General features: G+C 35.6%; 1 pseudogene; it reads right to left on the reverse strand.

Moving 5' to 3' along the window:
• The window catches only part of LOC149528093 (uncharacterized), a 55,621-nt pseudogene that overhangs the window by 9,110 nt on the left and 18,786 nt on the right, over positions 1-27,725 (reverse strand).

The raw sequence follows: 27,725 nt of genomic DNA on the forward strand, positions 1-27,725 counted from the left end.
TGAACCACTTAATGCTATCACTAGGGGGCAATCTAAGGTTGTCCTAAAAGTTGCTAATGATCCCAAAAATGCTTCATCATCTAAGCAAACAATTACTTCCAAGATATCCAACTATGATCTTTTTAGCCAACTGCAACACACACAAGCACAAATCTCCATTTTTGAATTGCTAGAGTTATCTCCTTTGCACAGGGATATCCTTGAGAAAGCTTTACGTTCTGCCAATGTTCCCACAGATATTGATGTGGAACAATTCCAAGCTATGGTGAACCACATCTCCTCGCCTCACTATCTCACCTTTTCTGAAGAAGATGATCAAGCTCTTAGTCATCCCCATAATCTTTCTCTTCATGTCAAAGTTCAAATCTTTCTTACCCTCGTCGGTCGAGTCTTGATAGACAATGGTGCAGGGTTAAATATCATTTCATTTAATGTAATCCAACAATTGGGCATGTTTGAATTTTCCATCAATCCTAAGTGCAAGATCACTATAAAGGCCTATGATGAGGTTGAAAGGCCTTCTAAAGGTCTAATTGTACTTCCAATCAGAGTTGGTCTAGTTGAGAAGAATGTCATTTTCCAAGTTTTAGACATACCACTTGCATACAACTTGTTGTTTTGATGGCCATGGATTCATGATATGCAAGCAGTACCCTCTACATACCATCAGTGCATTAAGTTCCCTTTTAATGGTACTAAAGTAGTTATCCCCGACGACAACTCTATGTCTATCAACACATTATCTACTGTTGAAACACTAGTCCCGCACAATCGCTCTTCTCATGAGCTAACACCATCTTTCACAGAATGTGAACAAAAACTGAAAATGATGAGCCTTAGTATGGGCGAGTACACTTTGGACTCTATTGCTGCCTTACCAATTTCCCCTCAGTCCTATGGGAAACTAACTATTGCAAAAAAGTCTTCTGCTTCTGCTATGACACTTTTTGGTGCTTTTGTGCAATCTTCCATACCACTAGAAGTAGAGAAGGAAGAACAGGCCATTAGGGACTGGATCTAAAAAGAAGAGGAAGACGAGGAGGTTACAGTGACTACTCCTATTTCTCCAAAAAAAAATGGAAAAGGCTATAAATTTTTGACAAAAATGGGCTACCAGGGCCACGGGTCCTTAACTGGTTGTAAGAATGCTCTGGTTGAACCTTTAAGTCACATTCAAGGTTGTGATGCTCGAGACACCGTTGGTCTGGGCTTTGGGCTAAACAATAATATACCAACCTGTGATCGAAGATTGCTCATGTCTAGTGAATCAGAGGATGATGACTCTCCCGTAATTGCTACTACTGCACAAGACAAAGACTTTGTTCCTCTCACTTCCCTCCTTTGGGGAGAAGAAATAGTGACTGCTAATAATGAAGAAACTTCTACCTCCCAACAACAGGAACAAGAAAGGTCTACTTTTGAGGACATAAATAGAGGGCAGATTAGGCAGAATATTGCTCATCTCATAGCTAGGGGTCAAAGTATAGATTCTCATGAGTATGAGTGGGAAAGCCTCTCTGATTTATCTTGCGAGCTAGGGGTGGATGTCATTAATGCCTATGCAACCCAACCCGATGTAGTCAAACAGTCTAGTATGGGGTCAGATGAGTTTGACTCACAACATGTCTCAATGGATCACGCTAGTTCCTCTAGGACTATTCCTGAGTTGGACTCCTTTGCGACATTTTCTATAGGCTCAACTTCACAAGTCACTAGAGATGACTCCTTCCATATCAATCACATTGAAACTTCTCCCTCACTCTCGCTAATTCACCTAGATCTCATAGATTGGTCTATCCAAAATCAAAGACCTAAAATACGATCTTTCCAAAATGACTATGAGATCGCTTGTTATTTAAATGCGATTGAACCTGTCAGTTCTTCCACCAGTGAACTCGCAGTTAACATGACGGAATCAGATATCAAGTACCTCAGTCAAAAAATTAAAAGGAAAAATAAGCGATCAGATGGCAAAAACCACATTGTGGCGGTGTCTGATCCTCATAAAAGTAAAAATAAAGGTGTATCTAATGGTGAAAACCTCTCTGAGGCACCTGCGGATGAGGTACTTGGTAGTCTGCCAAGCTATTTCTAAGATAGATCTTCGGTTCTATTTGAACCTACATAGCCTATCAACTTGGGAACAGAAGAATGTCCTCAGATCATCCATGTAGCTCAATCTTTGTCAGATGAAGAAAAGACACAGTTTGCTCAATTCTTTCAAGACAAGAAGGTCAACTTCGCATGGACATACTATGACATACCAGGGCTTGATATAGATCTCATCATGCATCACTTATCAATCTCACCAGATGTCAAGCTTGTCAAATAGAAGTTGAGAAAAATGCATCCACATGTGGCCCTATTGGTCAAGACAGAGTTAGAAAAACTATTGAATGCAAACTTCATTAGGGCCATTGATTATGCCGAGTGGATTTCCAACATTGTACCTATCTCCAAGCATGACAAATCCATACAAGTTTGTACCAATTTTAGAGATCTCAATAAAGCATGCCCCAAGGATGATTTTCCACTACCAAACATCGATATGATAGTGGACATGACTGCGGGATATGAGATGTACTCACTCATGGATGGATTTTCTGGGTACAACCAAATAAAGATAGCTCTAGCAGACCAAGAAAAGATAGCTTTTACATGTGCATGGGGTACCTTTTGCTGGAATGTCATGCCTTTTGGGCTCAAAAATGCTGGCGCTACATATCAAAGAGCAATGACAACCATCTTTCATGATATGATGCATAAAAACATGGAAGACTATGTTGATGACACATTGGCAAAATCAAAGAAACGAGACACACATCTCAAAGACCTTAGTTTGATATTGGACCGTATGGAACAATTCCAACTTAGGTTGAATCCAAAAAAATGTGCCTTTGGTGTCACTTCTGGAAAATTGCTAGGTTATATCATTACAGCAAAAGGCATTAAGGTTGACCCTGAAAAGGTCCAAGCTATCATGGATATGCCTCCACCAAAGACTATCAATTAGCTTAGAGGTCTACAAGGATGGCTACAATCCATAAGAAGATTTATCTCTCAATTAGCTGATAAGGCTCAACCTTTCAATAAAAATCTACATAAAGGATCTACCCATATTTGGAACAGTGACTGTCAACAAAGCTTAGATCAAATCAAAGGCTACTTGGCAAAACTGCCAGTTTCGATGCCACCCATTAAGGGAAAACCTTTGATTCTATACATTTCAGCTACGGATTCTTCTCTAGGAGCACTCTTAGCCCAAAGTGATGAGATGGGTAAAGAAAGAGCCATATACTATATCAATCAAACTTTGGTGGCTTATGAACTAAATTATACAAGTATAGAGAAGGCATGCCTTGCTGTAGTTTTTGCCTCCCAAAAACTTCGGCATTATATGTTGGCCCATACAGTTCACTTGATTGCCAAGATAAACCCTTTGAAATATTTATTAAGTAAAGCTGCACTTACTGGTTGCCTTGCTAAATGTATGATGATTCTTTCCAAATTTGACATTCAGTATGTTGAACGTAAGGCAATCAAAGGATAGGCCATAGCTAACCAGTTGGCTAACTTCCCAGTTGAAGATGTAGCACCTATGCAAATTGAGTTTCCAGATGCCTCGATCATGAACATTACTGACAGAACATGGAAGATGTTTTTTGATGGATCCCATACACAGAATGGAGTAGGAGCAGGAGTGTTGTTTGTTTCCCCTCATGGTTATACGATCCCAAAGTCTGACAAATTATTGTTCCCATGTACAAACAATATTGCAAAGTATGAAACATTAACAAATGGGATCAAAATGGCCCTTGAATGGTGAATAACTGAGCTATACATCTATGGGGATTCTCAACTAGTTGTGAACCAAGTGAATAATGAATATCAAACAAAGGATGACAAGTTAATCCCTTATAAAAAGTTGATAGATGCTCTAAGGAATTATTTTACCTTTGTAACATTCCAGAAAATTCCTAGAGAAGAAAACAAGGCTGCTGATGCTATGGCCACCTTAGCTTCTATCCTCCAATTACAAGAACATGAATTGCGATTTGAGTTCCTGGTGGAAGAATTGCGTCATCTAGGCTATGATTCCTTAGATAACTAGGTGATCTACACTATTGTGGGTCACGATTCCTCCCGCTATGTGGCTATTTTCTCCTACCTATGTGATCAGGTTATTCCTGAAACCCTCACGTGCAACCAAAAATGCCAACTCCTTCGTAATGCCTCACACTACACTTTGGTCTCTGGTGACTTGTATAGGAAGGGTCTAGATGGAATGTTGCTTAGGTGTTTAGAGCTAGAAGAGTCTGAGAAGGCACTTGCTGAAGTCCACGATGGCATTTGTGGGGCACATTCTAATATCCTTGCACTTGCTCGAAAACTGCTTAGGATGGGTTATTACTAGCCCACCATGCAAGCTGATGCTGTATGCTATGCAAAGTCCTGTCAGAAATCTAAGCTCCATGGCAACTTGATACATGCTCCTGGACGAGAGTTAATCCCTTCTATGACATATTGGCCATTTTAGCGATGGGCCTTTGACTTGGTAGGAAAGATTCATCCAAGCTCATCCAGTGGTCATAAATTCATCATCATAGCAACAGAGTATTTCACTAAATGGGTTGAAGTTGTACCATTATCTGCTGCTACATGCAAACATGTTGCCCTATTTATAGTGAATCACATCATTTTTCGATATGGTATCCCATCCTCTATTGTTACGGATAATGGAGGGCAGTTCAAGAATAAGGACTTAAAACAACTATTCAAAATGTTTCGAATTAAACAACACTGGTCCTCCATTTACTATCCCCAAGGGAATGGCCAAGCCGAGGCCTCTAATAAAACACTGCTGAAAATCCTACACCGCACAGTTCACAAGTCTGGAAAGATTGGCACTTGCAAATAAATCTTGCACTTTGGGCCTATAGAACCTCTATTCATACTCCTACATGGGCTACAACCTTTTCTCTAGTCTATGGCTCTAAGGGTGTTCTCCCATTAGAATTCGAGATACCTTCTTTATGCGTCTCCTTACATGGGTTAATAATCAATGAAGATCATAGAGCTATGTGAGTACAAGAATTAGAGACTCTGGATGAACGTCACAAGGCTGCTTTTGATCACATGAGAGCTTATCAGAAACACATGTCTACACAATATAACAAGAAGGTTCACCCCCGTGAGTTCTAGGTTGGTGAACTTGTGCTTAGGGAGAATCCAAAAAATTAGAAAAATCGAGAGCAGAAAGGGAAATTTGAACCTAACTGGTTGGGTCCTTACATTATCATAGTAGCATTTGGGTCTGGTGCTTACCAGTTGTCTACATCAGAGGGTGAAGAACTTGCAGAGCCTATCAACATCCTACACTTGAAGAAGTTCTATACTTAGAGGCTTTCTGCTCAACTATCTTGTATATATCTATGATCTTGAAAAAATTCCTAAAAATTAGAAAATGTCCAAAAAAAAAAAAAAAAAAAAAAAGTCCTGAAAAAATCTGTAAAGTGGTGAAAACCTAGAAACAGGCGCTACTTGAAACCCTTGCACCTATGTCTATCAAACTCAATCATCCACTTCGCTACACATTTCCTAGCTTGGAATTGTTTCTTGTCCTCATCTTGGGGGCATAGCTACTTAGCATATTGAGGTATTCTTGTGCATTAGGGTTTCTTTGACAACTCACAAAAAAGTGTTTCTCAACACTACCCCTACCCACTGTGACATCAAGTGTTTTTCAACACTTTACAGATAGTGTACCTATGGTCTCCGATGTCGCGATATTTCTCACTATCAAAATCAAGTCTTGAAGAAATGGCCAAGTGACTTACACACACACACTTTAACACTTAAACGACTGAGCTATGCTGATCTTTATCTAATTTGTGTGCTGTCTATGATGATTTCTTTGCCATGTGTTCCCTCCCTAATAGTCTTTCGAGGATGTCGTTGACTAGAAGACTGGGGGCATGGGACATGTTTTCTTGATTTCTACTTGTGGGTATACTTTGTTTGTCTAAAGTGTTGTAAGCATTTATGCTTGACCTATTCAACATTTTGACTTACAAATGTATCATCCTTGACTATTTTGCAAGACTGCACTTGGGGTTTATCCTAGTGCTTATGTCTTGATACAGGTGTAATCTTGCTAAATTAAACTTAGGGAATCTAATCGCGTAGTTATCTTGACTTACATGTCTCTGATGCTTAGATTGGATTTCCACATACCTATTTAATATTGATCATATTCATATCCTCATAGTTATACTAGTGATGGTTGTATGATCTCATGATGTCCCTAATAAACATTCAATGATGAAATTAAGAGTCTAAATGTTATGAGTTTCTTGCTGGTAAACCACTTTGCATAGTAGCTTGCATTTTAGGTTCATGTCATTTTTTCTAGTTGCACATTCCTACATGTGGGAAGAACTCTCTCTCTTTTCATTTTTTTATGGACATATCAACTAGCTGCTTTTATCTTTCGTTTCTACTTGTCTTTTCACCTTCTTAATCTTTCACTACATTTCTTTGCTAACCTGTCATCAAAAGGGGTTAATCCAAAAATCATCACATACGATCTATCCAAGTGTCACATTTTCACAAAAACATTTAAGTCTATATGACCCATATGAAAGCATCTACACATACATGAGCTGAAAACAAAAAAATGAAACATCACATGAAAGCTGAAACATACATTTTAAGACAAATACACAAGAATATCGATAAACCCAGTATCTCATATATATATCAAATGTGTCATGGTACATATACAAATGTGAGATCCAAAATCTAGATATATGTCTCAAAAATACATAAGGTACAAATCAAAACACAATGTCATGTCTGACTGCCACCCTCTATAGCTGGTACTGGCCCTGGTGGAGGAGCTTGTCTCCTATTCGGTGCCTACATTGCACCCTCTAATCTGCTCGCTCGCTCTGAATAATCAGGAAGACCCTGTCATGGTGGTACCACACTCCTATAGGTAGCATAATAGTATGCAGCTCGGGCACCATGATGCCCTGCCTCTTGCCTCGTAGTATCCTGCTCTCGATGTAGCTCATCTGCTCATGCTCGCTCATCCATCAGCTGCTGATCCCGTACTGCAATGGTGACCCGAGCTGCGTGCATCTCTGCCTCCAAGGCACGGATCCTCGCACCCTGCTCCTCTCCTCCTATTGGCTGCTCTATAGGTGCCTCTACCCTCACCGCTCGCTGTCTCCTCAAGGGCACCTCCTCCTCTCCACCATCATCACCATCAAACTCTGAGGACTCCTCTGGCGCCTGCATCGCCTACACTCGCATCCTTCTTCGTCCTGCTCGGGAACTCTCCCCCTCCATCTGCCTACCCCCTCTCCCTCTCCCTCTGCCTCCTCCTCCTCCACCTCCCCCTCCACCACCTCCACCTCCCACTCCTGCAGGTGATGCATTTAGATGTGTGAACTAGGGGAACGAGTGTCTCTACATCTCATAAAGATACCCTGGATCAACCCCTACATCTACCACATCTGGGCGATAATCCTAGGGAGTCGCCACTAGTGCTACAGTATCCCGAACTACTGTATGATAGTCCAGCATCGGTAGCCATCCCAATCCCTCATCTATGCACATCCGGGCATAGGTAGTGGTCTCCATTGACACCACCTGTCACTTTGCAAACTTTTGCCATACATGACTGATCACAAACTGCTCCACAATGTCTATGCTCCGACCCACTAGCGGTCTGCTATAATGCATGTAGTCTAACTCCCATGAATCTGACCACCACTGACACTCCCGGTATGGTCGCAATGTGAATTCTGTCAACTCATCAAATAGGCATTGGTAATAGGTCACATCTCCACTATGCCTCTATGGGATGAAACCTCTATAGCAAAAAATGTACAACTGGTTGCACTCTCGTGGCTGCACCCGTGGTCGGATCACAACGATGTGCTCCCAAGCCCATATCTGTGCTAACACTGCTCCGCATACCCATGACCCACCCTCATGGTATACTATCTCATGAATCTCATGGTACATCTTTGCTAGTATCGCAGGCCCCCATGCCATCCTATGTGGTCGGGAGATCAGATCATATACTAGTCGACCCCATCCTAGTGGAAATCCCTTCTGACCTTGGTCTGTCACCAGGGCCTGGGCTACCAAAGAGCATAACAAGCTGGGCAAAGGATAAAAATATCCATACTCAGTCATCAATCTCTCCCAACTTAGGTGACGGTCTAGAATGGTCACATCCTGGAAAAGCTCCTGCACTCGCGCTCTCCCCTCTGTTGGGGTCGTATCATAGTGCACCTATGCCATCACCAAACTTAACATTAGTACACCTGGCATCCACCATTGAAATGGCTAAATCAACAAAATACTAACCAAGTAACTTACCAGATCGCTGTGGCATGGCACTCACAGAATGCGATATATGTCCTCCAAAGTAATCGACGCCTCACCAGTCGATAAGTGAAAGGTGTTATGCTCGCTATGCCACCTCTCTGCCAGCGCAAAAAACAAATTGTGGTTTGCCTAAATATGGGGCATCCGTACAACCCAGCGCAAACCCATAGCCACTATCGCAATCTACTCCAAATTGCTCAAATGCTGCACAACATGCAAACCAACCACCTTGGGAGCTCTAATCTGTAATGCCAAGAATACCTCCTGTCCAGGTAAAACAAGCAATCATTAGTAATAGTCACATGACGAAACAAAGCATTCAGAAAAATAACAAAACTAGTTGTGCGACATTTTTTACAAAAAGAGTGCTACACATTTTTTAAAACAGTGTCGCGCGACACTTTTCTAAACAGGAGTGCGACATTTTTATGTCGTGTGACATTTCGCACTATGTCGTGCGACATTTGGGTATGGCCCGCGCGACACATTTTTTTGAATGGTGCAACACTTTTTTCAAAAAAAAGTGTCGCACAATAGTATTTCTGAGCCCGTGCGATACTTTAAAAGTATCGCATGACTTTTTTTCAAAAAAACTTAAAAATGTGCGAAAAACTCACAAAATTTTTGAAAAAGCAACAAAAAGGTAGTCACTTACCAGCACCCCATATCGCTCTGGCCAGTTGTGCGACCGACTGTGCTCGAAATGGTGTTGATGAAGAGGAATGTTTGCTTGAGCCATGATGTTATGTGGGCCACACAAAATCTCTCAAATCAAAAAAAGACAAATGAATAGTGAAAATGACACTTGGACCCCTTTTATAGCCTCCAACCTCATTTTGACCTAATTTTTAAACTCCTCGAAATTGCACAAAAATTGCACCCCTAGCTAATTTCGATGTCCTGGATCCATTTTTGGGATCGAAATCAAAATTCGAGTTCATCTTGATGGTCAAAATTGAATTTTAAAATTTTACCTTCTTCTGAGCAGTTAGCTGACCGTTTGAGGTCTAATCTTTGAATCATCACTGGGGCATTGTCATTTCTTCATGACTTCATCATTTCTATGCTTCATATCTCCTTATATTCACCTTTTTACATCTAAATCATCTCTCTACTAGATTTGACCTAATTTTTATGCTATATCCTTCAAGGTCAACTCTAGTCAAACTGAGGCATTTTATCAATTTCTTATAGTCATTCTTGGGTTCTAAATCATTTATCTATCATATCAGACATTTCTATATCTCAATTTTCTCATGTCTAGCTACTTTTTGCTTCCTCTTACCTCATTTCGATTTCAATCCCAAGGGGGTAAAAATACTCTATTGCTGATTGTTACAGCTATCTATTTCTTAGGAGAATTTATTTGACCTTATCACTTGCTCTTGATCTATTCGCTTTGCTAGATGTTAGAATTCTTTTTGGATCCTAACATCATCTTCCTAATGTTCGGTACTACTAATATTAGGCTATGCATTCAGGACTTGCTATCTATTTTTGCATTTCATTTTTTGAAATCAGATATCTATATCTATCATCACCTACTTGGCTTTGATTTTCTTTGACATAATGTGTTCCTAGATCGATCATGCATTAGTCAAAGAGGGGCAAATGAAATCACCTAAAAATGGTCATCTAGACTATTAGCCCCCTTCTTAGTATTTTGGCTAAATTAATTTAATCATTTACCTAGACCAAATTGCTAATAATCAATTTATTTGATTATAACCTATAGTTTGACTATGCTATCCTAAGTTCATTATTTGATTAAAAGAACATGTCCCCTTTTAATTAAATAAAACACCCCATTCTTCTAACCCACTTAAAGTGCACACATAAAGTCCTTTTTCTATTTTACAATTAAAAGAAAAGGCTTGTGAGACTTTTGTCTTATGTGACAAGTCAACTTATATTCTATTGGTTGACTTGTGTGTGCACATGGATCACTCCTATTTTTGAATTCAACCGTTGATCATCCACCATCTTCATCTTGATCTCTACCGTCCGTACATCTTTAAAAGGGAGAGAGCTTTCCCCCTCAAATGATCAATCCCTCATTTGAATATTGTCATGCTGGAGGTTTTCTAATAGATTTCTTGGGAGCTTTGTGGAAAACTTCTCATTTCTTGTCTCATTCTCTCATTCCATCATATTAGCATAAGATCATATGGTATTCTTAGCATAGTTGCATTTTAGTTTAACTTTGATTTCTTGCAATAATCTCACATAGTTTAAATATTTGGTTTTGTAACAATCTCATACATGCTTAGCATAGCTATATTTTGCATTATCATCTTAGCTTAGTTTCCATACTTGCATTGCGTTCTTGAGGGATTCCTTGAAGTTATTTGCACTCTTGCTCTTGTCTCAAAGAACCTCCCGTTGCATGGTTTACTAGCAAGAAGTACATTTCTAAGGCTTAGCTGAGAGCCTTTCATGCTAAAATACTAACTCCTTGCACTCCGTGGATAGGGAGCTCTAAGCCGGCATCTAAGCATTCCAACTCATGGAATTGTTTGGATAGAATGGTTTAGAGTGTGACACAAATCAAGTGTACAACTGCATCTTTGTGAAGTGTAAGCTAGTAGTAACCCATTTAAAAAAATTTCAAGGCTGTTTTTTTTGGTTGAAAAGTGCCCTCTACATGGTTCATTATGATATGCATGTAGAATATCATATGTCTCATCTTCTCTAATACATCTTCTCATAACTTGATCAAGTCTAGTATAAAACAAGAGATTATCTATCTAGGAGAAATGGAAACTTTTCTCTACAAGAAACTTCTTTTCCTTGTAAGAAAAATGTTTTGGCATTTTATTAGCTGCAATTTAATTAGCAATATCTGCATACCATGGAGTTTGAACAACAATATAAAATAAATTCTCATTTGGAAATGTATCATCTACTAGAGTAGTGTCACTCTCATCATGATGAATTATTGATAAATATTTAGCTAGCACATTGGCTTTTCCAAGCTTATCAATGATGGTTATATCAAATTCTTGCAATAATAGTAACCATCTTTCTAACCTGCCTGATATAGCAGGTTTGTTAATGAGATATTTGATTGCTGCATTATCAATACGAACAAATATGGGATAGCTAGTGATGTAGTGCCATAATTTGTTCAAGGCACAAACTACTACTAACAGTTCTTTTTTAGTCACTGTGTAGTTTAATTTTGGTCCATGAAGGATCTTACTAATATAATATATTGCATGTTCAATATTTTGAGATTGTTGTCCTAGAACTGCACCTATGGCATAGTCAGAAGCATCTGTATATAAGTGAAAAGGAAAATTCTAGTCAAGGCCTTGTAAAACTGGGGCTATAGTGAGAAGTTCCTTAAGCTATAGGAAGACTTCATTACATTTGGTTGTCCAACTAAATTTAGCTTCCTTGGTTAGTAATTTATACAAGGGACTATCTATTTTGCTGAAATATCTTATGAAATGTCTATAATATCTAGCATGACCTAGAAAAGATTTGACATCTTTCAGTTTTGTAGGTATGGGCAATGTTTGAATTACCTCTATCTTAGCTGGATCCACTTGTATTCCTGCAGCTAATATGAAATGACCAAGCACCACACCTTCCTGCATAAGCATAAATTTTTTTTCACTATTAAGTGCCAAATTATGTTCTTGACACCTTATCAACACTTTTTCAAGATTCATCATTGCTTCCTCAAATGGGACTCCAAATGTTGTCAAATCATCCATATATATTTCCATACAATCATGTGATATATTAGCAAAGATGCTAATAATAGCTCGTTGGAATTTTGCAAGAGAATTACATAGACCAAATGGTAAAATAGAGTATGCAAAAGTACCCCATGGGCATGTGAACATGGTTTTTTCTTGGTCTTCAGGAGAAATACTGATTTGATTGTAATCACTATACCCATCTAGAAAAGATAAATACTTCTTTCTAGCTAGAGTGTCTAGAACTTGATTTATAAATGGTAAAGAAAAGTGATCCTTTTTTGTGGCCTTGTTTAATTCTCTATAATCTACACAAATTCTCCATTTTCCTCCCTTTTTGGGCACTATGACCAGGGGTGACACCCATTTACTATCAGATATAGGTGAAATAAAACCAACATCAAGCAGTTTTTGTAATTTAGTTTTAACTATTTCTCTAAGACTTGGATTTATCCTTCTCTCAGCTTGACAGAGTGGTAGACACCCTTCATTGATGTATATCCTATTAGTGTACAATGTAGGACTCAACCCTTTCATATCACTATAGTCCCATGCAAAGGCCTTCTCATGCCTTTGAATCAACTTTGTTAACTGTTCCATTTGTGTGGGCATTAATATGGGGTTAACATGAAGATTATGACCTTTGGACAACTCAACAGTAGTAGTAGACTCTATCATAGCAGCTTCAAAGATTGAACTTGCTTCTAATTCACATGGTAAGAGTTGATGAAGAATATCAGGTTCTTTGAGAAGAGTACAATTCTCATCACAGTCCTCATATGTGGTTAATTCCAACACAAAACTTTCAGATACATCCTTTTCTACCACACAACTATTAGTAAGAATACTCTGAAGTACTAAATCTTCCTCTTGCATCTTTAGAAAGGATTGTCTATGTAACATCATGAGCTGTGCTATAGAATTTAACTCTTCTTCATCTCCTAAATTTGGCCAAATAGATGTGATTAGATCTAGTAATGGTTGTCTTGGAGGATATAAGTCAAATTTCTTTGTTTCCTATCCATTGGATATGGTCATATTCCCTAACCTACAACTTATATTTGCATCTACTGTAGCTAACCATGGTCGACCTAGAATGATAGGGTAACTGGATAGGTTAACTTTGGGGGACAAAATCATGAAGTTTGTAGGATACTCTAGAGAATCTAAGGTTACAACTATGTTTTCTATCATCCCATCAGGGGTGATAGTAGAACTATCTATGAGTTGCATAATTTTTGGAGTAACCCTTAATCCTTCTATTTTCAACTTCTTCATGGTGTGGTTGGTCATGACATTTATAGCAACACCAAGATGTATTAAAGTATTTTTAACATACTAACCATTTATGCTCACATCCACAACTGGAATACCTGGATTAGAACATCTTTAATAGCTTGGAACAAGGGTATTTGGACATGCATGTTCTTCAACTGATCAACAATATCAAAAGGTTGTTCCTTTGTTTGTACAGTTTTACTTTGTATAAGATTTTTTGGGAAGGGAGATTCCACTGTTGATTGAGCTTGGGTTGAGATAGTAACATTAGTTCGGTCAACCTCTTTAGAGACTGGGGTTTTTGATGCTATAGGAGTATCTGGTATTTCAGTTATAAGAGGTTGTTTAGGTGTTGGTAAAGTTCTACCAGATCTCAGATGTATATCTGCAACACTTAGAGCATAAGTAGGATATTGTTGAGCATTAGTAATATGCATGGGTTGTTGTGGCTATTGACTATTTGGATTTGGCTGAGGTTGTGTAGGTAACTATGTCTACTTTTGAGGTCCAGGATTTGCAAGTGGTGGCATTAGAGCAGGTTGTTGAACTGGAGGTGGTAATTGTGGAGTACTAGTATTTTGGTTAGACTACTATTGAGGTCCCCTCCATTGGCTTGTAGACTGCCAACTCCCTTGGGGTGGTTGCCATTGGTTTTGTTGGTTTTACCAATAGTTCTACTAGTTTTTCCATTAGTTATTTTGTTGGTTGGGCTAGGATGATTAGGAATTCTGAGGCCATTGGGGTTGTTGCAGATAGTTTTGTCCAACATTATTCCAATTAGGTTTATGATATTGTAGAGGACCCTGGGGATTATGGTTTTACCCTTGATTACCATATGAATTTGAATTTTACAAAGGGTCCTGAGGCATACCTTGATGTTGGGCCTATGGCTATCATTGACCAACAAAAAATACTTGTTCATCATCTCCATCTATCTTAAGGTACTCAGTTGGAAGATGTTGGGTCTCCATACTTGCAACCAGTTTGCATTGGCAATACTTCTTTTGCTTTCGACAATGAGGGCAATATTCAACTAGTTGTAATTTGGCTTCTGCATGCTTCTTCTTCCTAGTCATTGTGTCAAGATGTGTAGCAATATCATTAATAATATCCTGCTTGAAATCAAATAAAAGGTTAGATATATCAAGCTTTGAAATGCCTTGATTGATTCCTTTAGTGACTATGGAGTGAGGCCCGTGGGCTTTCTTAATAGTTGACCTTGAATAGTTTTGATAGATCTTCTTGAGGTAATCGTAGGAAGCTTGATATACATCACCACCAACCATCAGGTCCAATGCTTCTAGATATTATCATTCACATCTCTCACAAAGACTAGATTATGTGAATCCTCATACAACACATGCTGAGGGTTCTTCTACAGTGTATACAAGAAATGTGAAACATAGACTTCCAATGTTTCTTCCTCCTTTTTTGATATCTTGAAAACATCATCTCCTCTTGAACTAGATGGTTTGCAATACTCCTTACATTTATCCAAAAATAGAGTTTGCATTTAATCCCAAGTTCCCATTTCATTGGCTCCTCAGCCCATGAACCATTGTAAAGTTGACATTTTTAATGTTGCTAGAAATAATTTGAGCTTATGGGAATTTGTGTTGTAGTCAAAACTATGATAGGGTCTGTTAAACTTAAACAAGAAAGTATCAGGGTCTTCAATTGAAAGGCCATAGAACTTTGGGAGAGTAGTTGGAGGTATTTTTTTGAGACTAGCATTGGTTACAAGACTTGGAAGAGGGAATGGAAAAGTAGGTTGTGCCATTACTAGAGGTATTAGATTTTGAGGTTGTTGTTGAAAAGGAACATTGGGTACTGGGTTATTAACAACTGGTGGATTTAGAGTAGTGTTATCAAGGAAACTGACCAAAATTTCAGCAAAAGGTTGAAGACCACTTGTATCTATAGGTTCTGCTCTTGAGGATGATTCAGTAGGAAAAATAGGGCTTGCATCTTCAAAAGGTAACTCAAATTCTTCTTCAATTTCTTCATTCAAATTAACAAACTCCCATGGAAGAAATTTTCCATATTCATCTCAGCGTCTTCCTCTTCGATGCATGCAATTGAATTCTTCATGCTGGTGAAGAAATTTTGAGGACTACAAATTTCTAAAAAAATTTAACTAAGAACTATGACTCAAAAGTGCTCCTAGCTTGACACCATCCTCATCAACAATGCCAAAAATGGTCTGCCTCACAATAGGTGTATAATAATCATGCTCAACTCCATACTTAGGAATAGTGTATTCAATCTAAGGATTATTTTCCCCACCATGAGGTGTATTTAATCTTGTCAACCCAGGGACATATACTTGAAATGGTCAGCACAGTATGTGCACTTGGTCTCTTAATGAGTCATTATGCTTATGCTACACGAAACTAAAATGCAAGGAAAGAATCTACACTAGTGTTGCAGGAAACTAACACACTTAATTGGAACAAATATTGGAAATGTAATGAAATGCTAACATCTATTCCAACTCAGTTCATCTACTATAACTATGCTTATAGATGCTGCAGGAACATTCACAAAGTATGATGCTATAGGAAGGAACTTACAACTTCTACTTTGCAAAACTAAGGATGTTAAGGAAAAAAAAATCTACACCACTCTAATCTAATCCACCTCCCAAGTGGGTCCCCTTGGTTAGATTTTGCTAATATACTAGCATAGAATATAAACCAAGAACTATTGCATTATGTTTCAATAATTCATTACATGGAAACATACATAGAACTGTAAAAAAAACTCACTACAAAAGTTAACAGTTTCTTGTCATAAACTTTCTCCTTCTAACTAAACTAACACACTTGGTCTAATCCCTATAAATAGAAGATCAAAATTTATTCTGAAATAGAAAAGTAAACAACCTAGCTATAAATCTATAGGAGAGAAAGACAGAAAGATAATAGCTCAAGGTGGGAATATAAGATAATGGCTCAAGGCAGGAATAATAAAGTCTAGACAACCACTTTGACATAGCAATAAACACAGAGAATATAGCAAGTCTTCATGGATCCTCCATACTCACAGCCATGTCCTTTGGTACCGTTATGAATTTTCTACCATGGCTAAACCTCAACTTCCTTCTCCTTGAATGCTATTGACTATCTCCAATGTTCATCTTTGAATTCTTCCAATCATCTTCAACTTCATTACTAATAGGTTAGTTATAATGTAGAGATATTTGCAAATAAGCATTATCTAATTAAATTAATATTAGGACACACATTCTGATGATTATATGAAATAATACATTATATATATGATATTGGCAAAAGATGAAATACTATCTACCCATGCGTTAGTCACTAGTTTAAGTAACCATAAGTTCACAAATGTTTGGATGAAAATAAAATAGAGTATTAACAAAGTGTTTTAAAGTATCATGAAATATAGGCAATAATTAGCCTCATTAGTATTTATCACAAGCCAAGCTACACAATTTTACTTTGTATAAACCTTGGTTTGACAAATGGCATCTAGTTAAAAAAATGTAGAAGGGAAGGAAGTTTTGAATGTTCATCTTGTCAATAACAAGTTAAAGCAACCCATATTTAAGGTCATTCCTGACATAGCTTATAAACAAGATCCTTCTGGGTCATTATCCATGATCCCACCAAATGTAATAATGGTGCAAGATGTTATAATTGTAAAATTGGTAGCATTGGGGACATAGAAATCAAAGAAGCATATGATAGGTTATGTGAAAATGGTGTTCTGAAGGAGGAATACAAAATTGTTTAGAAAAGGGGTTTAATGCATACCCTAGATTTTCCTAGTGTATTCAAAACTAAATGGATTATAATTGCTCTAATAAGAATACATGACGGTTCTTTATGGCTAGAAGGAGGACCTATTAAGATCACCAAGAGAATAATTTATAGAGTAACTAGTTATCCAACCCCAGATCGGCCAAAGACACTTAAAAGTGACCCCAAGGAAGTGATAGAGAAGAGCACTAGAGCAGTTTGGAATAAAAGAGGTATGACTATAGATACCATCATTGATCCACTATTAAACTTTGTTGTAAGGATAATTTCTCATAAATTATATCAATCTAGTTGATTGAATAGTGTACCCTATATTGCTATGGATGTTGTAGCACCCTATAAGATTGTGAAGAAAGATCTTACTTATGGTTTGGCAGAGCTATAGTTACAACAATTGATGGAAAATCTTGGAGCTATTAGAAAGACCAAGTGTGCTCAATGCAAGTTTGGTTCAATTCTAGTTTGCATATTCTTTTATGTGCAGAGTACATTTCCCTCTTTTGGTACTGTAGGATGGAAGACAAATAGTCAATCGCAGTGCAGATAAATGAGTTTATTGAAAATATGGGAGAAAACTTTGAGACATTGATGACAAGTTATTTTGAAGATTTTAAGAAATCAATGAAGGAAAGAATGAGGATACATGTTTCCTTAGTTGAGAAACATTATAATGACATATGTTTCCTTGTTGATGCTGATTACACATATGTGCAGGATGCTATACCAAGGGTAAGATGGTTAAGGCCACTTGGATATGAGGTTAATGTAGATGAAGCTTCAACAACCATCACTACACTTCTAGTAGAGGAAATTGATAAAACTATTAAGATTTTTGGAAACTATGAAATAATGAGATCAAAGATTACCATGGAGTTGAAAAATTTCTCCACACTCAAGAAGAAGGATACGCTTGTTAAGAAGCTTAAAGCTAAATTTGGTGAAGATGCATATGAGGAAGAGGATGAAGAGGAAAAACAAGAAAAAACTAAAGCATCTCTTGCATTAACCCAAGTCATTGGAGAAGATAAGGAAGAGGAGGAAATTGAAGTTGCTGAGGGAGAAGAAGCCAAGGAAGCAACTACTGCTACCAAGCCAAAGAAGATAAAGGCTAAGGCACAACTAGTGGCAAGGTCAAAGAAGACTATCAAATCAAGCCAAGCCAAGCTGAGCACACCTACCACTAAAGCCAATGCACAAGAAACCACACAAAGGCTAAGGAAAAGACAAAGAAAATAGAACAAGGTGGATAGCAGTCAAAAAGACAAAGAAGAAAATATGTGGCATAGCTAGATTTAGATGAAGAAAGGACAAAATCAGATGAGAATAATCAATTCAAAGTCATAAGTCACAATCCACTATCTGATATTGAAAATGTATGTGAAAATGTTAAAAGCAATACAGATTTATCTAGTTTGAAAAGTATTGATTTTGATAAACTTGGAAGAGAAGAGAGAAATCAAGTGGAAGAGGCTTTATATGCCATGATGTCTAAATTTAAGAACACTCTACTAGAATTTTCCAACACAATACCAAAAGGTTTATATGATATTGTTGAGAAAAAATGGCATTACTGTTTAAATTATGAAGAAAAAAAAAGAAAAGGAATCAACATTAGCCCAAGGGATGCTCGAATTAAAAAAGGGATAGATTGCTAAGGCTATGAAGAAACATGTAGCCAAATTCACACCAAAATATAGAGCCTTTAGCATCCTTCAGAATAATATTGAAGATGTGGTCAAGAAATCAACCCAAATATGGAAACTTATCTATGGGTTGACCACTATGAAACCAGAAGAAGTTGACCCACTAGAAGATAAGGATGATGATAAGGATGAAGATGAAAAAGAAGATGATAAGGAAGAAGAAAATGCAATTGGGTAAGGGACAAAAAAGCAAGATGTTGACACGATAATAGCTGAGTAGCAGCAAGATGAATAGAGTGTGCTGGACACACAAGTGTCGAGTGTCTATCCTCCCCATGGCACAGTCAAGTCTACTGAAACTATTGTTAATGCGATCAGATTTCCACAATCCATCATAGTTATGTAAATCAGTTTCTAGATTAGATTGTGTGGAGATTTTTACCATCAATGTTTTGAATCACACTACATGATCCATCATCAAGATGAGAGAGCAAGAGATGTCAAACAAAGTAAGTAGCAGATTTAGCAAAGACTCACCAAATAAAGGAGAATAGGAAAAAAAGGAATGCACAAACCCTGAAGCTGAAGCACATAATAATAAAAATAAAAATAAAAATAAAACAAAACAATTAGGGTGAATGACTAAACAGAAGGACATCACACAAGAATAAGGTAAACAAGAATATAAAAATAAAAAATAAGATAACCAAGAATATAAATACCTATATAAGTTTTATATATATATAAAAGCTTATCCATGCATATATGTAATACACCTAATACCTCTAATACATATAAATAAGCAATTATTATATTTATAATATATACTTAATATATATACGTAATACACGTATTACATATAAATAAGCATATTATATATATATATATATATATATATATATATATATATATACACACGTAATATATATATGTTCATATTACATATATATATATAAGAATTTATTATATATATGTAGCATAGACTTATATGTTAACTTTATATATATAAATATATGTACTTATCTACTAATCTACTTATCTATATAACAAATAAATAAAGATATGTTTATGATATATACTTATATATGCAATACACCTAATACATATAAATAAGCATATATTATATTTATAATATATAATATATATATATATATGTAATACACCTAATACATATAAATAAGCATATATTATATTTATAATATATATTTAATATATATATGTAATACACATATTACATATATATATGAATGTATATATATATCTACGTAACATATATATGTCTATATTACAAATATATACGAATTTATATATATATATGTGGTATGGACATATATTTTTTAACGTGATATATATATATATATATATAAAGTATATATTTTAAATATAATAATTTCTTATTTATATGTATTAGAGGTATTAGGTGTATTACATATATGCATGGATAAGTTTATATATATATATATATATATATATATATATATATATATATATATATATATATATATATATAAAACTTATATAGGTATTTATATTCTTGGTTATCTTATTTTTATTTTTATATTCATGTTTACCTTATTCTTGTGTGATGTCCTTTTGTTTAGTCATTCACCCCAATTGTTTTGTTTTGTTTTTATTTTTATATTTATTATTATGTGGTTCAGCTTTGGGGTTTGTGCATTCCTTTTTTCCTTGTTCTCCTTTATTTGGTGAGTCTTTGCTAAATCTGCTACTTACTTTGTTTGACATCTCTTGCTCTCTCATCCTGATGATGGATCATGTAGTGTGATATGAAACTATTGTTGTTAAGGATGTCTCTTATTTTCAGCGTAGCATAGAACATCAATCCCCTCACTATAGAAGACTTGAAAAAGATACTGGACCAATCAACACTACAAGCTAAGATATATGATAATCTTGTTTTGGTCAATATAGATGAACTCCAAAAGTTAGTAACTGATGTTACAAGGAAAAGGTGAATCCACAAGAACCACCTTATGTCATCCCTTCAGTTACTCAAGTACAACCTTTGACTCAAACAATAGTAGATACATCTACTAAGGTTGATACAAGTATCAAAATTGAAATAGTTGAGTAGAAGCAGACTACAAAAGAATAAATAGGGATAACAACAGAGAAAATAGGATAGATAGATTCATCTGTACCTAAAGCACAAGGACAAGGTGCTAGCCATGTCATTGTGATAGACAAGAGAAAATCTGAAGAGAGTGAGAAAATAGCAAAAGTGAAGGAACAAGAGGCCATCCAAGCATTGGTAACCCTACCAAAATCTAGAACTCCTTCTACACAAACTCTTTAGAAGATGAGCATATAAGTTATACCATTGAAAATCTTAATGCCAGGCTCTAGCTCTTCAAAAGTTGAAAAAGTAATTCATTATGGAGATATCTCTCTTGATGAAGAAATTGTTATACCCAAATTTGATTATGATACAATGACAATAGACCAAATAGGAATATTGCAGTAAGCCTTAGAGAAGAAAAAGAATCAAGAAATACTTAGGAGAGAACACAAGCAGAAAAAAGAACTCCAAGACATAAAATACATCTTTTTAGATGCATTTAGCCTGCCAACTCCTAAAGAGACCAAGCCACTACTAGAATAACTATTAGATATAGTGGAAAAGGTCAATAATGAAGACATTGATACTAATGCTAACTCTTAGAGTGGTCTTAAAATAAATTCCAGAGCAAGGTAAATGAGAAAATATTCGGTGATATAGCACTCACTCAAGTTGCATTGGCAATAAAGGTTGAGGATGTGAAAAAGGTATTTGAGAATATATTCTCATTGTACACCAAATTATATGATCCTACATTCTTTACCCAAGAGACAAGACATTATAGTCTGAGCCTGGAGAGAAACCTAAACATATCAAGTACTCAACTACCTTAGAACCTAGCTCAGAGTGAGAAGCATTCTAATACATTACTTTAGTCACAAAGTCAATTAGTTGTATTAATAGAAAAAGAGGCTAGCATAAGAGCCAAATTGACATGTATATAGGTGTCCCTCACCCCCCATATGGAGATGCTATATGAGGAGCTAGGTTATGACGAGACTTTATTGAAGAAAGACACCAATCTTTCTACTTTAGATGACCTAGTGCATCTTGCAGCTGAGCTTGTAATCCAAATCAAGTCATTGGATGTTGCATGTGACAACTAGGATGCAACTCTCAAAATAATACTGGAAGTCCACAAATCATTTTTGGACAAACATACTATATTTGTATAGCCCATTTGACTTAAGTGTCAAAAAAAGGGGAGAGATGAAAACAAAGGGGCAAGAGTAAACAAAGGGGAGAGATGAGTAAAAGTGGGAGAGATAAACAAAGGGGGAGCAATACAAAGGGAGAATAAAGAAAGAAAAGAGTTACTGATACATTAGTAACTCAGCCAAGATAGGGCATATCAGATGAAAGTGTATTAGATACAATGCATTTGAAGTAAAAAAGTGTCAGTAGAGACACACTTACTCAGAAAGGAGCACAAATTTTGGATACAAAATAGATATATTAACTCAGGGGGAGTTATCAATTTTGAGGTATATAGGTTATTGCAAAATTTTGAAAATTTGAAGTTTTGTATATAAGCCGAGTCATGGATATGTTATGCTCAAGAAGATTAAGATTAATAACATGATAGTCAAGTATTTTTGACACTCATGTCAAAGGGGGTGATTGTTGATCTTAGATTGGTTTTGACAATTGAGTGTCAACACACTTAAACCATTTACTTAGTTCATGCCAAACTAGTAATACATGTCGAGCACAACATGTAAATATTAGACCATGTCAAGTTACAATGAGTGCTGAGTCACTCATGTGTTAAGTCACTCAAGTGTTGAGTAGATAGGCCATGCCAAGTGATTTAGGAGCTAAGTAAATAATGGATGCTGAGTAGTGTAGGTGCCAAGTCAGAAGTAGAAATACAGTGCATGTTGAGCATCAGTGACTTCATATACTAAGTAACACATTTTTTGACATATTTGTTTGTAATGGCACAAACAACTATGTAAACCGTTTTTATGCCAACTTAAGGATAGATTGTGATCTTTTGGAGATAAGTAAAAATTTATATATGGATTTCCTATGCAATTACATGTAGCCAATTAGAAATTGGGAATGTTTAAGTGGCAACATGGATGAATCTCAGCTATAGATTCATACTTAACCCTAAGCCACCAGAGTCTTCTTAAGGAGAATAGATTCTTAAATCAGTCTGAGCTAAGAAGAGAAGTCAAAGAGTGACTTGTAAAAGTGAACCAGATAGTTTGCACAAAACATTCAAGGTGACTTTGAAGTAATAGTGAATTGTAAAATCATTTAGAGAAGAATAGAGGATAGAGAAGGAGACAAAATTGATACATTAGATCATGAAGGATCAATTGTACATTATGTAGAGGTGATATGTTATTAGGCAAGCAAGTACCAATCACATGATTTATGGTAAGACATTCTAATAGGTGATTTCAGTTAAATCTCTTAATAGAGTAGTCCTAATAGGTTGTATGAAATCCTTTAATAGGGTGCTTACTTAATTGTAAGTTGAAGTCCTCTAACTAGGCACACTTCTAATAGGGTGTTGAAATACTCTAACAAAGTGAGACCTAAAAGTCTTTTTAAGCCTTTAATAGGGTAGGCCTTTCATAGGGAAGACCATGATTCATGGTCAAACCATTGTAACCTTAATTGGATACACTTTATTGCTACAATAGTGAAGATATGTGGGTGTAATTCCCACCCCAGTTTTACCTTCTCACTTGGAGGGTTTCTGGGTAATAATATCTGATGTTATGTGTGTGAATGCTTACATATTTCTAGATGTATTTACATTACATATTATTTCATCTTACTTATTAATGCATGTGATGAATGATTGGTGAAATTTTTATAAGTCAAAGTTTGAACTACTGATTCACCCCCCCTAGAAGTTCACCTTCCTTGTTTGTAAAATTTCTAACATGATCCTGCCTCCATTTGTTGTAATCTCTAGCATCCTCTAGAAGCCTCCTAAAGTGAAAAAGACTAAAGTGGTGTCTAGGTTGGCTGTTGTTAAAAATTTAGGCAATCTATGCATAGAAATAGAAAAGCCCATAATTGAGAAGAATGTTTATGAAGCATCTAAGTTAGATTTCATTCTAGATAAGGTTGATCTTGTTCCATCTACTGTGGAAAGAGATTTTTAGAATTTCTAATTGATAGCGGGCCAAATGTTACAAAGAGCAAAGAAAGAGAAAAGATCCAAGGAGTAATTCAAAGAACAAGTTCAAATGCTGGTGTCTAACATCAATTCAGTTAGCAATTCTTCTAATAAAAAGGCAATAGTTACTTCACTAGCCTTAGAAGGCCCTGATGGTATCCTTGATCATGTTGTTTTTTAAAGAGTAAACAAACACAAGTCACATAGTATGATGATTGAATTTTGGATAAATAGAATGATAGAAAATGCTTCAAAACTCATAATTGGAGTGAAGGAAATATATGAAAAATCCACTAAAAAAATATAAGAGATGTCTAAAGAGTTAGAAAGTAGAAAAGAGTAGAAAGTCACCTGGAAAAAAGTAGCTAATGAACTACAAGAAATGTCTAAATTAGATACAAACATCCTGATTCTTAGGAGAATTATTGCTGATCCAAATGGGAACCAGACATGTATCTGGAGTAAAAGTATTAACTAGAAGATGATAAATATCAACAAAGGGATCCCTAAATTTCAAATACTAACAACCTCATATGAACAATTAAAAATGAAAGTTACAGATGAACTAGTCTCTATTATCATAGGTGGATCAGTAGTAAATGATCTTCAACACATCGATTGCCAATTTTTTCTTGATTCCTTCAGTATCAAAATTCATGCAGAAATAGAGAATCGAGCATCAAACATTGAAACTATGATGAAGCTTAGTTTGGTCATAGTCACTCTAGAAGATTGCAACATTTCAGCCTATCAACAAGAGTCAAAAGAGATCTAAGATAAATACCTTATAAAAACACTCAAGATGGAGAATGTGTTCATTCCCAATTATGATTCAATGGTGATCATCCTTAATGCTTATAGGACTTTCTGGGATAAGTCAATCATGTCCAGATAGATATAATTCATAGCTACAAGACGATTGATTGGATATGTATGCATTCTTATTAATTCTAGCTTAACTTATGTTTTTGCTGCTTTCCTTGTATAGGTTAATTTTTGCAAGGTTAATTAACCTCTCCAAAATTATGTATTTTGGAGGTAGTTATTAACTATAAAGGAGTAGTTCTTAACCTCTATGCTTATATAAGAAGTCATTTTTGGCTTTGTAAGGGGCTTTTTGGACTTTAGAAAAAGGGAACACTATGCTAAAATTTTGATCAAAAGATAATATTTGGAAAGTGTGTACAAATTTTGTCTTTGTAATAAAAAATTTCTCTCATGTTCTAGGTGTAAGAAAATAAAGAAACCTGCAATTTGAGTTCTCTTATTTTGAATATAAATTGTTAGAAATATTGATTCTCTTTGCAGTGAGCATTTTCATGGTATTGTGCCGATGTTTATGAATCTTTGGATCAATATTGTGCTAGTGATAATTCTCAAGTGTAGATCTTGATTTTGTAATTAGTAGTTTAAGTTAGTCTAGGAAAGCTTTGAAGTCATCTAGTGCATTCGTCATCAATGGCTTTCTCTTAATCTTTTAAAATTTAAGTTCATCTTTATTTGAAAAATTTCAAAATTATATCATATGAGGGAGCTACCCCTCTAAATGCAGAGGAAGGTCGCATATCAAGGGTTTATCCAACTGTTATGAATAGTTTTCCACATACACTCCGTCGGGCCATTTTCAAGTGACAAATCTGTTTACCAACAAAATTATAAAACTACTACATAGAATTTATGATATGCATTACCAAAACGATCAACCTTGTATTAAAAAACAAGTGCCACACAATATTGTAATAGAAACATGTATCTTTAATTGTGTAATTAATTGTTTATATAAATTTACTTTAATAATAGTTATAAAATATATTTTAGGAAATGAATAGTTTTAATATTTTTTCTTATGAAATTATACTTTTAATTTAAAAATATAAATAATTATAAATTGTCATTAGTTTCAATTGTGATCATTATATTGATCAAAATAATTAAATTTATTTAGTAACATTTTAAATTCAAACTTATGGTTAATCTAATTCTAATATTCTAGTTAGTTACAATCACCATTTAAATCACATGCTTGATTGTAGTCTGATAAGAGTCATTATATTGTAATTTTTATTTATTAAATTAATTGTACAACAAAAATATTGTTTAAAATATAAAATTTATATCTATAAATGAGAATTATCTTTGATCTTGAATTAATTTAGTTTTACTATGTTAAATAAAAATAAATTGAAGTATAAATTGTGATTATTTTAAAGAGTGAAGAACCTTACAAAAGAAAGAAAAAAAGCTCAAAAACGGTGTTGATAGTAGTATGTAATTGATGAAGATTGGTTAAAACAGTGTTAAGGCTAGCAATCCCTACGGAAAAGTGCTAACAAGATTAATGACTTCAAATCTACATTATTCATAATTTTATTTTTAATAATTATATACAAGATACAGTGAGCAACCTAATTCTATTACCGTTTGGTTGGTGGAAGATGACAGGAATTGGCTTTTTTTAAGGAGTGTAAAAACAATAGATTGTACTACTTTTTGAAATTTGCCTTCAACTCCAAGCTTATGCACTTATGCACTTCACACGCATCTTCCGAGTGAAACAAACAGTTTCAGTTAAATCCCAAAAATCGGAATGAAGATATGCAAAACCTTGATTTGGCTAAACCAAGGTTTGTAGAAATCCGAATTTTTTAAATTCCACGAACTAAACGTACCCTTAATGAAAAGAATAAGAAAACCTTTATTTATTTATATATAGAAATACAAACTTCTATAGTGCACAACCCTCCACGAAAAAAGAACTGGGAAATATTTATCAATTCTTGTATGCAAATGCCCTCATAGAACCAAGCTCCACTAACAGCACCAAACACCGGTCCAAGAATATACACCCAAAGTCCTTCAAATTGAGTGCTATCAGTGCAGGCCCCAATGATCTTGCTGGGTTCATGGAACATCCTGAGAGCGGCCTGAATAGAAAACACACTCAACTTACCACTCATTTCATTTAAAACCACTGCAGTCAACCAAAATATAATTGAAAACACTTGTTTACCAGTTTTATACATACCCTGCGAATAAAGCATTACAACCGACTATACCACCCACAGCAATCCCTACCATCCCACTCGGCTGCAGAGTAAAACATCACTTGCTAGTTATTTGTTATTATGGTGGAAAACCCTTATAGCTAGCTAATTATGAACGGTTTATTTTGAACATAAAACGATGAATAATTAAAATTTCACCATGTTACTATCCAATTCAATGGTCACATATAATTGGGTTTTATTTTTAAAATCTACTTTAATGTCCAAAAATTGCTACAACATACACCCAAGTCCTCTTTTTAAACAACACGTTTCTCCCCGCAGTGAGAATATGTAACTAGATTATATAATATTCAATCAAATGTTATCATGGTAAACTGTCAGACTTACTGCTTTAGGATCTGTGGCTGTTCCAAATATAACAAACCAGAGTATGAAGGTGATAATGATTTCCACCACCAGCGATACAATTGGATGCCCATTAGTGGTATTTTCTTGTTGGTCACTGTCAGATATTTCTATCGATGTATTCACACTGGAATTACCGTTACTTTTGGATATCTCCTTGATATTGATTATTTCCAAGGGGTTTGAAGCTACCTAGGCATTAGAAATAACACCATTATAGATATGGCTATAATAGACATCAACTGGACGACAATCCAAAAAGAGATAAATA

This window comes from Cupressus sempervirens, chromosome 11 (genome assembly GCF_028749045.1).
Source record: "Cupressus sempervirens isolate cs-2001-9-10 chromosome 11, ASM2874904v1, whole genome shotgun sequence".
In the NCBI taxonomy this organism is placed as follows: Eukaryota; Viridiplantae; Streptophyta; class Pinopsida; order Cupressales; family Cupressaceae; genus Cupressus; species Cupressus sempervirens.